Genomic DNA, 12,363 nt, shown 5'->3' on the forward strand with positions numbered 1-12,363 from the left:
CTATACCGTCCAATCTCAATCCAACGATCCAGATCACGCGATACCCCTTCGCTGTTCTTTTTGCTAAAGAGACCCTCTGTTTCCTCTATATAGAACCCGCAGTCCATGGCGTATTACCAGAATACGTTTTTTCATTCTGAAAATGTAGATTTTCTCTGTTAGGTTCAAAATACGTTTTCTTTATTTACAGTTTTGCCACTAGTCTTATTTAAGCTATAACTTCTTTGTTTTAACTCTGTTTTGATCCGTTCAAGTTGCGTTAGATTTGTAATTGCGTAATCTATATGTTCATACTACTGTTAGATATGTTTTCAACTTATAAAATTCAAGATTAGTTTTAATCTATTATTTTACTAAAGGAAATCTTGTTTAATTCATAACTTCTTCGTTATAGCTCTGATTTTTGTGATCTTCGCGTATGGTGTTCATAGCGAGACGCAGATTCATTTTACAAACTTTTCATCTTGATTCTATGCTATTGGTGTACTGTTCTAATATATAGCCTTTATTTGCCATGCATGATTACTTCTGGATGCTTGTATGTTGCTGCGTTGATCGAGTATAGATGGTGAGCAATTCATGGGTGATCAAGAGTACTACTTTGACGAGCAGGATCAGCAGGAACACTTTGCTCAAGGCAAGAATAGCATGGGACCTCCGTGTTTCCTATTAATCTTAATATATTAAATTCATATATGCATGTCACCTTGATAAGAATTTCCTAGAATTGAACTTATGCCTTGACTCCTATGGGATATTGCATTGGATAGCTATTGCTAGTGCTCAACCTAAACCTTGATCTTGTAACTTGACTAATGGTATATGCAATAAACCTTAAAATGAGACTTTTTAGCAACTTGATAAAAGGGGGGCGGAGTATTTAGCTACTTTTCTAAATGCTTCAGATTCCTCTCCTTAAGGACTTATCTGTAAGTGATCATCTGGGACTTATAGTACAATTGTGATGGCCACATGGCTCTGGCTTTAGCCCAGTATGAGGACCTTTTCTAACTTGTTAGTGGTTACCTTTATGGCGCAAAAGGGGCTTGCCGAGTCGGGTATAGGACAACCACTACACTTATGTGTATAGCCACAAAAGAATTTTGCCATTCGAAAGGGGGGTTCCTACATCTGCTTACCAATTAGAAACCTAGCGGCCCTAACTTGTTAGATGAACCTTTGAAATGCTTCATAGTGTACCCTGCCTGCTCACCTTGGTAGTGTTTTTGGGACTTGCAAACCCCGGACAAATAGGAAACACGACTCACAGTGAAAGTGTATAACCTCTGCAGAGCGTAAAACTGGTATATCAACCATGCTCACGGTCACAAGCGGCCTTGGAATATTTATGGAATAGATGATCACTAATGACTATTTTGTTTATGCTATCCATTAATCATGTTTACATTGATCATGTGTTTACTATGGGATTATGACAACTTGATGCTACTCAAATGCTAAAATTGTAACAATTAAAAGCTAAATGCAGTCAAACACGTGTCAAGCTTTTGAGCTTCATGAACCCCATATTACACTTGTTGGGTACGAGATGTACTTACGCTTGTTTATTTTTATTATTTGGATAAAAATCCTGGATGGGTAACAGATTGCTATGGTAATGACGACTTCCCTGAGGATTACTAGTCTTGTGGTCAACCAATTGACGTCCCTATCCTATGGAGCTTCTGCGAGAGAGTTATCTTTATATTTTCGCTATATTTATGTGAAGACTATGTGTTTATATTCGTGATGTAATAAACACTTGTGATGGTACTTTCTATAATTTATCGGCTTATATGTGTGATTGATCTATGGGCGCACATAAGATTATGCATCCCATTTTATTCTTAAAAATGAGTGTGACAAGAACCGAGTCCACATAAATAATAACTTAATAAACATAGCTTAACAAAGGGCCACTTATTTGTTTCCTACTCAGAAACTGATCTCTATGATACACAAATGCAAATTACCATAATCCGTGCAATCTTGGTGAGATGCAGATTATCCTTTTGCATAATGGCTGGTCATAATTTATCTTATTTTTTTCTTTTATTTTTTTATTTATTTGATGCGACAGTTCATTATAGATGCCTTGAGGGTAATATTAGTCTCACCGTTCCTAGCATAAGTTGCAAGTGCCTCTCATATCTGGATCGATAGGAGAGTCTTGAGAAGTGACAGTGGCACATCTTTAATTTTTTCTGCAAGGCACCGTTGCAATGCAGGATCAGGAAATAAAAGATTTTGAAAAAGTATTTGAAGCATAACTTTGTTGCAACAAAAAATAATCAATACTTGCCATGCGGTCAATAATAATTTTTTTACTGAGTGCTGAAATTTCAGACACACTATCATACAATGTTCAAAAAGGCGACATTAGGCATCCACCTAGGCGCGACTAGGCACTAGACAGGGGGTCCCACCTGGCCTAGAGGGTAGGCGGACCCCTAGGCGGCGCCAGCTCGTCGGCGGCGCCGGTGGGGGAGGAGGAGCGCCTGGCGGAGGTCGCCGGTGATAGAGGAGGAGCTTCGGACGCGTGCGGACGGCGGCGGTAGGCGCGTGCGGGCACGTGCTGCGGAAGGGAGGAGGCTGGCCGCGGTGGAGAAAGAAGCAGAGCCGAGCGGCGACGGAGAAGGGTGGAGTCGTGGCGTTTGCGGTTGCGGAGGGTGTGTGCGGCTGGAAGGAGACGCGGATGGATATGAATAAGCTGGTTCATGCGGATGGAAGGGGCTTTTTCTTTTCTTTGTTTTTTTTTATAAGAAAAGTATGGAAGGGGCTGGGAGGAGTATGGATAAGATGGGCTGGGCTCTTTTGATGGGCCTTTCTTCCAACTTTAGGTCCACATGTCTCATATTTCTTCTTTTATTTAAGATAATCTAAGGTAATATATGAATGTGTATTAATTAAAGTTAAAACATTAAAACACCTAGAAAAACGCCTTAAAACGCCTAGGCTCGCTTAGGCCTGCCTAGGCTCTAGGCTATGGGTCATCGCCTAGCGCCTTTTTGAACATTGCTATCATAAAAGAAGACAGCTTGATTCGCTCTTCAAACATTCTAATGAATATTCTTGCTATCCAGCAATGACATGATAAGCAAACGAGCTTGTTATTAGAAAAAACAAACTAGCAAGAAATTTCCTTGGTTGCCACATGGTACTGAAAACTAAAGCTAAAGTAAAACTACACACAATTCTGGACATATTTCCTTTTATATCCATCAGAGACTGAAACACTCTTTTCCAAACTGCTCCGTCTGGGAAGCTCCGTAAAAACCGGTGAACGGAGCTCTTTTGCTCAGACGGAGCTGTGGTTTTTTTAACATTTCTTGTAAACTAATTTTAAAGCTAACACTGTTTTATTTTTTTTCTCAAAACTAACACTTTTGCCCGCGCCTATTTTCCTGGAGCGGTGATACGCCTGTGCCGCGTCACGCGGCGAGAGGGATGACGTGGCGACAACCAGTGTGCTGACCGGTGACGTGGCAGGGTCTGCCGCGCCACCGATCTTGGCGCGGCAGTGACGCGCCCTGATCATTGGCGCGGTAGGTCCGCTAAAGGCCCGCGGCCCAGTCTCGCCGCGCCACGCCCTGCACACCGCACGCACGCCCACGCCCGCCCGCCTGCCCGCACGCGGCGGCCTCGCCCGCCCGCGCCTGCCGGCTGCCGCGCCTAGACGCCTACCCTCCGCGCCTACCCTCCGCCGCGCCTGCCCACCCGCCGCGCCTGCCATGGAATAACATAGCGGCGTACAGCTAGGGCAGCGCAGTCCTAGCATAGACGTATCGACAGCTATGTGTTGCCTGCCATCGTACCTTAGGGTAAACGAACCTTGGGGGTTGCTCCTACCTACTCCAGGTTTGGTGTTGGGAACGATGGCCTGTTGACAGGCCCCTTGTTACTGGTTTTCCTGTAAGTACTTCGGTTCACTATATTCTTCGAGGCAGTTACATATGATGAAATTATTAATGAATAATTCATTATCGTGTTCAATGCAGCATTGGAACGGGCAGAATACACTGCCTACAGCTCTGTATATCTAGACGCAAGCAGAGTTAGTCAGAGGAAATGTGAGGCGCAAGTACAGGGAGTACACGGACTGTCCGGACGTCCTGACACATCACCAGGTTACGCTCTCTTTACTATCATACATGTGTCTTCTTCGATGTACACTATATCACAACCTAACTTAATTATGAAATGTTCAGGTGCATTGGTGTCCTTGGGATACTCCGGAGCTCTAGGACTATCTTAGTCCTATCACTAGGGATGAGTTAGATGAGTATCGCTGCAACGTCCCTCTTATTTTCTTCCACGTGATCGAGATTCACTTGCCTATCCGGGTTTGCAGATAGTTTGGAAGAATGATAGCCTACCCACCACCGCTTTACTCCACCAACCAAGAATTGCACGGGTGCGTTATCGATTAATAACAAAGCTACAATTCATAGGTGTGTATGGTAGAACTAACAATCGTTTTGTTGCAGGTGTGACCGTAGGAAGAGGTACAAGACTAAGGATTGGCGTGTGACACACAACGCGTACATCCAGTTGTGGCAGACCAGGGACCGGTAGCCGGTTGATGCGGGTTCCGCACACGACCAGCACACCTTCGATGAGTATCTGCGGTGGCTTCATAGGTCTACGAGGACACATATCAAGCCCCTGTACACTGAGAAGGCGATTGATGAGGACGACGAGGAAGATGTGATCGAAGATGTGTACGACGTTGACACTAGGGATGACACACAACTGTAGAGAGCCCCGCTTCGAAGATACGTGGTAAGATACTCGAATGGTACAATTTGTTATCCATTTGATATTAAGTATGTGTACTAAAACTGTCCAACCGTATTTCTATACCCAGGCAACACAATTGTCAAGGTTGTCCAACGAAGCAGTGTTTCGGCTTCACGACTCTAGAGGGTAGGGGCCAGGCATTCTCGAGGCTTTTGTTGAGGTAAACATAAACTTGTCCGTTCCAAAAATGTTTCTTTAGTGTATTTGCGTTTGGGAAATGCACTAACTTTAATGTCCATTCATACAGAAGGTGAAGCGGAGCTACAGGAAGCTAGCATAAAAGTTGACCTGCATGGACACTCCTAGGGTGGAACCCGATTACCCGGCGCGGTCGGGTGCCACGTCTTCTGGCTCTTTGAGGACACCAGCCGGCTCTTCTTAGCCGGTGACAGGTACCGCTTCCGCTATGCATACACCACCACATTATAGCACTAGGAACGACCCTGCAAACGAGGACGACGACGATGACCCCCTGGGCTTCCGCATACAGCACCACCAGTGGGACCCTTGGTAGCAGGACGAGATCGGCATGTCTCAGCTAGGTGGTGCCCCGCTTGGTACCCAAGGAGCCTCACAGGTAGTAACAAAGGTAGTCTCTTTAAATACGTAGGCTCCATGAACTAACGATCATAAAGATTATAAGTAATCGTGCATATCATATACTTGTAGGGTACGAGCTGTAAGCACCGGCAACGCGACCACACCGACGTTGGCTACACTCCCAATGTGTTGCCTACAAATCCAAAGAGACACAGATGTTCGAGGGATCCTTACACTACTAGAACTTAGTTGGTTATGTCGAACTTATGTCGAACGGATATTGTCGTCCGAAACTTGCAGACTCATGAACCAATGAAAATATTATGTGGCAACTTATCAACGTGCGCACGGACTCAAATTTATTTTCTTCATATTCATTTCAATGCGTCGCGGCAGCACTTGTAGTTGTTTATAGCACCGATAGCAGCTCCCTTTCAATTGTAATTGAGGCTGGTCAGCTTCTGTCTGCGTCCAGGTCCTGCCGTGCCGTGGGCCTAGGCGCGTCAGTGCCGCGCCATGGGCTATGGCGCGGTAGAACCTACCATGTCACCGGTCAGTGCCTCGGTCGTCGCCACATCATCTCTCTCGCCGTGCCACCATGCATGGTGCGGCACAGGCGTTTTGCCACACCAGGGAAATAGGCACGGGCAAAAGTGTTAGTTTTGGAGAAAAAAATAAAATAGTGTTAGATTTAAAATTAGTTTATAAAAAGTGTTAAAAATAAAAAAAATCGAAATATGTAGCTTCGCGCGGCTCTCGCTCACTCGCGTGGCCCCACTACACTGTCGTGGTCCAGATTGCCCCGAGACAGGGATGACCGCCGGCGTAGGGAGGGGCGGAGCTAGGCGGAGACAGGCGCGTGGAGGAGACGGGCTGGGTAGATGCTGCTGTCGGACCATGCCTGCGGGGAGGAGATGGGCGGATGCCGGTGCGTGGATGTAGGGTCAAGATGGCAGACTAGAGGGGGGGGGGTAAATAGTCCTTTCTAAAATTAATCACGTCGACTAACTGAAACAAGTGCGGAATTAGAACTATCGGTCTAGCCAAGACTACACCCCTCTATCTATGTTCTCTAGCACCTTCCAAAGATACTAATTAAGCAACAAAGGTGCCGGGCTAGCTAGAGCTCACCTAACCAATTCTAGGAGCAAGGTCACACAAACCTATGCCACTAGTACTTTAAGCAACAAGGGAGCTCTTATACATGCTAGTAAGCAAAAGCACAAAGCCAACTAAGCTCACTAGCAATGCTCAATAACAAGGCAACCAATGCCAAATTAGAGAGCGTAAATACTTAGCTACACAAACTAAGCAAAGTGACTAACAAGGTTACACAAACCTAATTAGCTACGCAAGGGAGCTACTTCTATGCTACACAAGCAAGAAGGTAACTAGTAAGCTACACAAGCTAACTAGTTACAAGAGCAACTACACAAGCACAATGTATATGAAAGTAATTACAAGCTTGTGTAATGAGGATGCAAACCAACGGGAAGAACAAGGTTGACACGATGATTTTTCTCCCGAGGTTCACGTGCTTGCCAACACGCTACGTCCCCATTGTGTCGACCGCTCACTTGGTGGTTCGGTGGCAAATTGGCATCACCCGCCAAGCCCGCACGTCGGGCACCGCAAGAACCTAACACAAAAGTGAGGGTAGCTCAATGACACGTTCAACTAGAGTTGCTTTTCGTGGCTCCCGCGGGGCGAGCACAATGCATCTCACAAAGCTCTTCTCCGGAGCACCGCACAAGCTTCTTGCGGGCTTCAACAGAGACCACCACCAAGCCATCTAGGAGGTGGCAACTTCCAAGAGTAACAAGCACCACCGGCTTGCAACTCAATCACCTAGTGCCACTCGATGCAACCTCACGATGCAATCGCACTAGAATCGCTCTCTCACACAATCGAATGATCACTATCAAGTATATGTGAGATGGAGGGCTCCCAAGCACTACTACACAAGCCACCAAGGCTCTAGTGTGCTCAGCTTCCGGCCTAAGGCCGACCATGGCTTCTATTTACAACCCCACGAACAAATAGAGCCATTACCCCTTCACTGGGCAAAACTCGGGACGACCGGATGCTCCGGTCAGATTGACTGAATGCTGGACCTCAGCATCTAGTCGTGCGATGCACGCCATGTGTCCCCTTCTTCAAACACAGTTCGCCCGATCTCAATGGTCATCTGTTGACCGGACACAACAGCTTGAACTGACCGGACGCACCAACCCCAGCATCCGGTTATTTCCAGTAAGGTACCAGACATGACCAGACGCATCTGGTCGGTCGCGATCGGACGCCGCACCAGTGTTCGGTCACCTCTAGCAACACTGCTCTGCCTGCGTCATCACACGTCACCTTGACCGGACGTACCCTATTAGCATCTGGTCACTTCCAGCGCCAGCGTCCGGTCGAAGACCGACGCTTGCTCGCTGACTGCCACTTCTAACCGAACGCTGGAACCCAGCGTCTGGTCACTACGTGACCAGTGTTTGGTCCACTCTGTGAGACCCTATCTTTTTGGAATAGGGCGCCGGTGGAATTTCAAAACCCTTCTCACCTCTGTTCCATCGCCGAGTTGATCCACATCAACTCCAACTTCATCTCCTTTGTAAATGTGCCAACACCACCAAGTGTACACCACCATGTGTATGTGTGTTAGCATTTTCACAATCATTTTTCAAAGGATTAGCCACTCAACTTGCCACGCCACTCAATCCTAGCGACGATGCAAAGTTAGATCACTCGAGTGGCACTAGATGACCGATATGCAAACAAGTTTGCCCCACTTGACAGTACGGCCATCTATCCTAAACCCGGTCATCAACTTCTCAACACACCTATGACCGGTGAAATGAAATGCCCTAGGTTATACCTTTGCCTTGCGTATTCCATTCCATCTCTTCCAATGTCGATGCAACACATGCACCAACATGATCAATAATGATATGATCCATTTCATATCATCACGTGATCATATTGGTTCATCGATCTTGACTTCACTTGCTTTTCACCATTGCCTTCGTCCATCGGCGCCAAGTCTTGCTCAAGCTTCGCCGCCACACGGTCCATCGCTCCAAAGCCTCCGACTTGCCCTTCACGCTTGCAACCGGTCCATCAAGCCAAGTCTTGTCTTGATCTTCTCCACCTTGATCACATGACTCAATGTCATGTCTCATGTGCAATGAGCTCCTTCATCATCACATGTGTGAGCTTTGCAACATCTCCAAGCCATTTTCACCTTCATGGCATATGTTGCTCACACATATGTACTTGTGGACTAATCACCTGTGTATCTCACATAAACATAATTAGTCCACCTAGGTTGTCACTCAATTACCAAAACCACACAAGGACCTTCAATCTCCCCTTTTGGCAATTGATGATAACTCTACAAAGATATGGAAATTAAGCTCTTTTGGATTCATGTTGCTTGCCCAAGCAATTTTACCATGTGTAGATGATTTTGGACAAGTACCACAAACCCAAAATAGTAGTAATAGCTCCCCCTTCATATGTGCTAGAGTGTTTGATTTGAAGCTCGCACATATGCATAGATTGAAAATGTGGGAGAGTAATTACTACCAAATGATGCTAATATGTATAGAATAAACCTTTGAAGCGTGTACCAATCGGAGTTGCACCTTTAAGTTCATCCTTAGCACCATGGTTAGCTAGATATTACTTGGAAATAAAAGCACTAGATACCTTGTGAGATCAACATTAAAAGCAAGGTACTAGCATTACTTGAAAAGCATACCAAGTGTCTAGCTATCATCCTATGCATGCTAGTTATCAAATCATCATTCAAGTTCTACAACTAGCATACACCACACAAGCATGCATATTGAATTTGAAAGCTTATGCAATGCAAGCAAGCACATGAATATGCACATATCAAATGCAATTAATCAAAGTTCATGAGTTTGCTCCCCCTACTTGTGTGCTTCTCTTATCCAAGAATTTTGATCCATCTCTTTTCTTCAATGTTGCTCCCTCTTTGTCCATGTCCATGTCCAACCTCTACTTCTTTGAGCTTTTATATCTTATCTCTCCCCCTTGTATAATCTTAATCTCAAAGCTTATATATCTTTGTACAATCTCTCCCCCTTTGTCATCAATTTCCATAAAAAGTGTGCTTCTCATTGATGCAAAGGTATGCATTTTGGGGTAGATGGTTGAGACTTGAATCTTGTATTTTTTATGGACATCACTTGATTGTTGGAATGACACCACTTGTAGATTCCACTTGTAACTCATACCACTTGTATCTTGTGTAAGGCTTCTTGAGATACCATACATAGGATCTTTGATCTTGATACCAATTTGTGTGACACCTCCCCCTATGTGATAGCATGGGTCATCCATTTGATACACTTGAGCTCTTGTAGGTGAGGGATGCATTCTTCATTTGATGATCACTTAAAGTTGAGGATCACTTGTGGAACCATCGTCTTTCATGATTGATATTATGTGTAGATGTGATATCACTTGAAAGAATCTTTTAGTATGGAACCACTTGTTCGATTTATCAATAAGAACCATTTCTTAAACATTTGCTATCTTCATGAGTACACTTATAGGATATCACTTGTGAGTTGATCTAGACATTACTTGTAGATTCTTGATGAAATACTTGAGTCTATATACCATTTGAAACAAACAAACTAGATATCCATTTGCATTGTTGTCTTGTGCTTGTACTCTTATCGCTATCATGAGCTTCTATGATTGACTTGAACTAAATTGATTTGCCTAAGCTTCCAAGTCTGGTTTGAACCAATGATAAGCTTCTTCACACCTCTTGCAAGGGTTATCTTGCCAATGTTGTACTTGTCACTTGTTAGCAATCCAAATTGAGTCAAGTACTTGGGTTCACTAGCTCATGAACAAATTCATGTACTAACCACTAGATCAAGTAATCATTCAAACAATAGTGGTAGGCTTTGAATTTAAGCATTTCATTTGTTATGCATGATCCTATGAAGTATGTACTATATGCACTAACCGCATACTAGTAAGGGATGAAATGATCATGCATATTACAATGATACATTTGCTATGTTGGAGTAGAGGATAGTCACATAGATTCCAACTCATTACTCCAATAGCAATGTGAAGTCCAATTATAAACTTGGTGAAGACCAATAGATACCATGTTGAATTCCATTCTTCATCCATATGAAATGAATACCACTTATGATCAAGTGCACTTTCTTGTTGTGGTTGGCTTGCTTCATCTTTTGATCTTTGCTTGCATGAGAGCATCAATTTGAGAATACCACTTGAAATATCATGACTAGCTCTCTTTTGGGTGTTGCTTGCTTTTCTTGATCAACTCTTTTGATTGCTTCAACTAAGCATCTTAAATGTTCCTCGGATCATCACTTCCATGTTAGCCTTCCACGTACCACACTTGGTTCACCTACACATAGGCGGCAAGCCCCTACACTAGGGAGAAGTGACCTCTCTCCAAGAATCATTCTTGATACTCACTTAAAATGACTTGATTGATTGATCCAAGTGATGGACTTAACTTGGTGAGTAACCTTGATTTCTTCTTTAAGTCCTTTTCTTTCTTCTTGTTTAAGTCCTTTTCTTTCTACCAAATAATTTCCAATAGTCACTAGAACTTAAACTTCAACTTTATCTTGAGTTTGATCTTGATCTTTCAATTTGAGTACCGAATGTGTGCAAAGTACACTTCACAATCAAATAGTCTTGTACTCTTTGCTTGTCATGCTTCTAGATCATCTCAAAACCAAACTTAGGTACCTCAAACACTTGTAAACATGTTTCCAACTTGAGGACCTTTCAATCAAAGTGACTCTAGATCAATCCAACATTTGTCACTTTTCTGACAGATTTTGTACCCTTCAAATAAATAAGCATATCTCTCAAAGTACAAATCCAAATACCACTAAATTTGGTGGAGGTGTGCAATACTAAGTTACCTAGCAGCTGTAAAAAATTTAGCTTCATTTGACTTCTAGATTGCTACCAGATTTCAATTCTTCCACCACTGCTACATGCTGAAAATAGCTGCACTATAGCTGACAAGATCCACTCCAAAACCGAAGCATTTCTTATCCAAGTCTCATGAAAATTGTACAGCATCTTATACCATAAGTCTAGAGCATGAACACCAATTTTTATGCCAATCCAATAAGTGTTGATTACTCAAATATGGCTAAGATCACAGCTAGCTCAGATTCTCAATTATAAGACAGATTTCAACAATTGAGCTATACTTCATCATGTATGAATCAAACTTGAAACTAACTTGTTTGAATACTTCCATAAGACATATATCCATTCAAATCACTTACTAAAAGTCATCTCATGAATTAATCCAACACAAATCAATTCAAACTTGACTACTAATCAATTATCCATTCAATCATCTCATAGCAAGCAACATTGCATATTTATCCAATTCAATCAACTCATATGCACCCAAATGAAATGATCAACAAAAGATATACCTTGGTTAGCTCATGATCATCCAACTTGCAAGCTTCAATTCAATTATTTGTATGTCATCAAATATATCCAATAAATTACCAACAACTTGAATTTGATACTTATATGTTGTAGGACATTTGGACTTCACTCAATTTGCCATGGCATTGGGACAATGATCACCACTTAGCAATACTTGGCTCAACTACATAATCAACAAGATGAATATCATTTGAACCAAGCCTCCAATGCCAATGGTACCTATAATCAATCATCCACTTTTTGATGGTACCCAAATAAGTTTGGGTCCTCTCAAGTTAGGAGCAACATACTTAGGCATAGCCTTAGCATGAATAGCGGGATGTTTTGTAATAGCGACCATAGAGGTACCATTACCATCCTTTCTAAGCATAAAATCATCATCAATTGAAATAGGCTTAGAAATATTACCTAGGGGACATGAATGTGCCATGTGTCCCCTTTTCCGACATGAGTAGCACTTTCTCTTTGCTTGAGCCTTCTTTTCTTTGCTCATGTGGTGCTTCTCATTGCTTTGCC

Source organism: Miscanthus floridulus, chromosome 18 (assembly GCF_019320115.1).
Source record: "Miscanthus floridulus cultivar M001 chromosome 18, ASM1932011v1, whole genome shotgun sequence".
Classification (NCBI taxonomy): Eukaryota; Viridiplantae; Streptophyta; class Magnoliopsida; order Poales; family Poaceae; genus Miscanthus; species Miscanthus floridulus.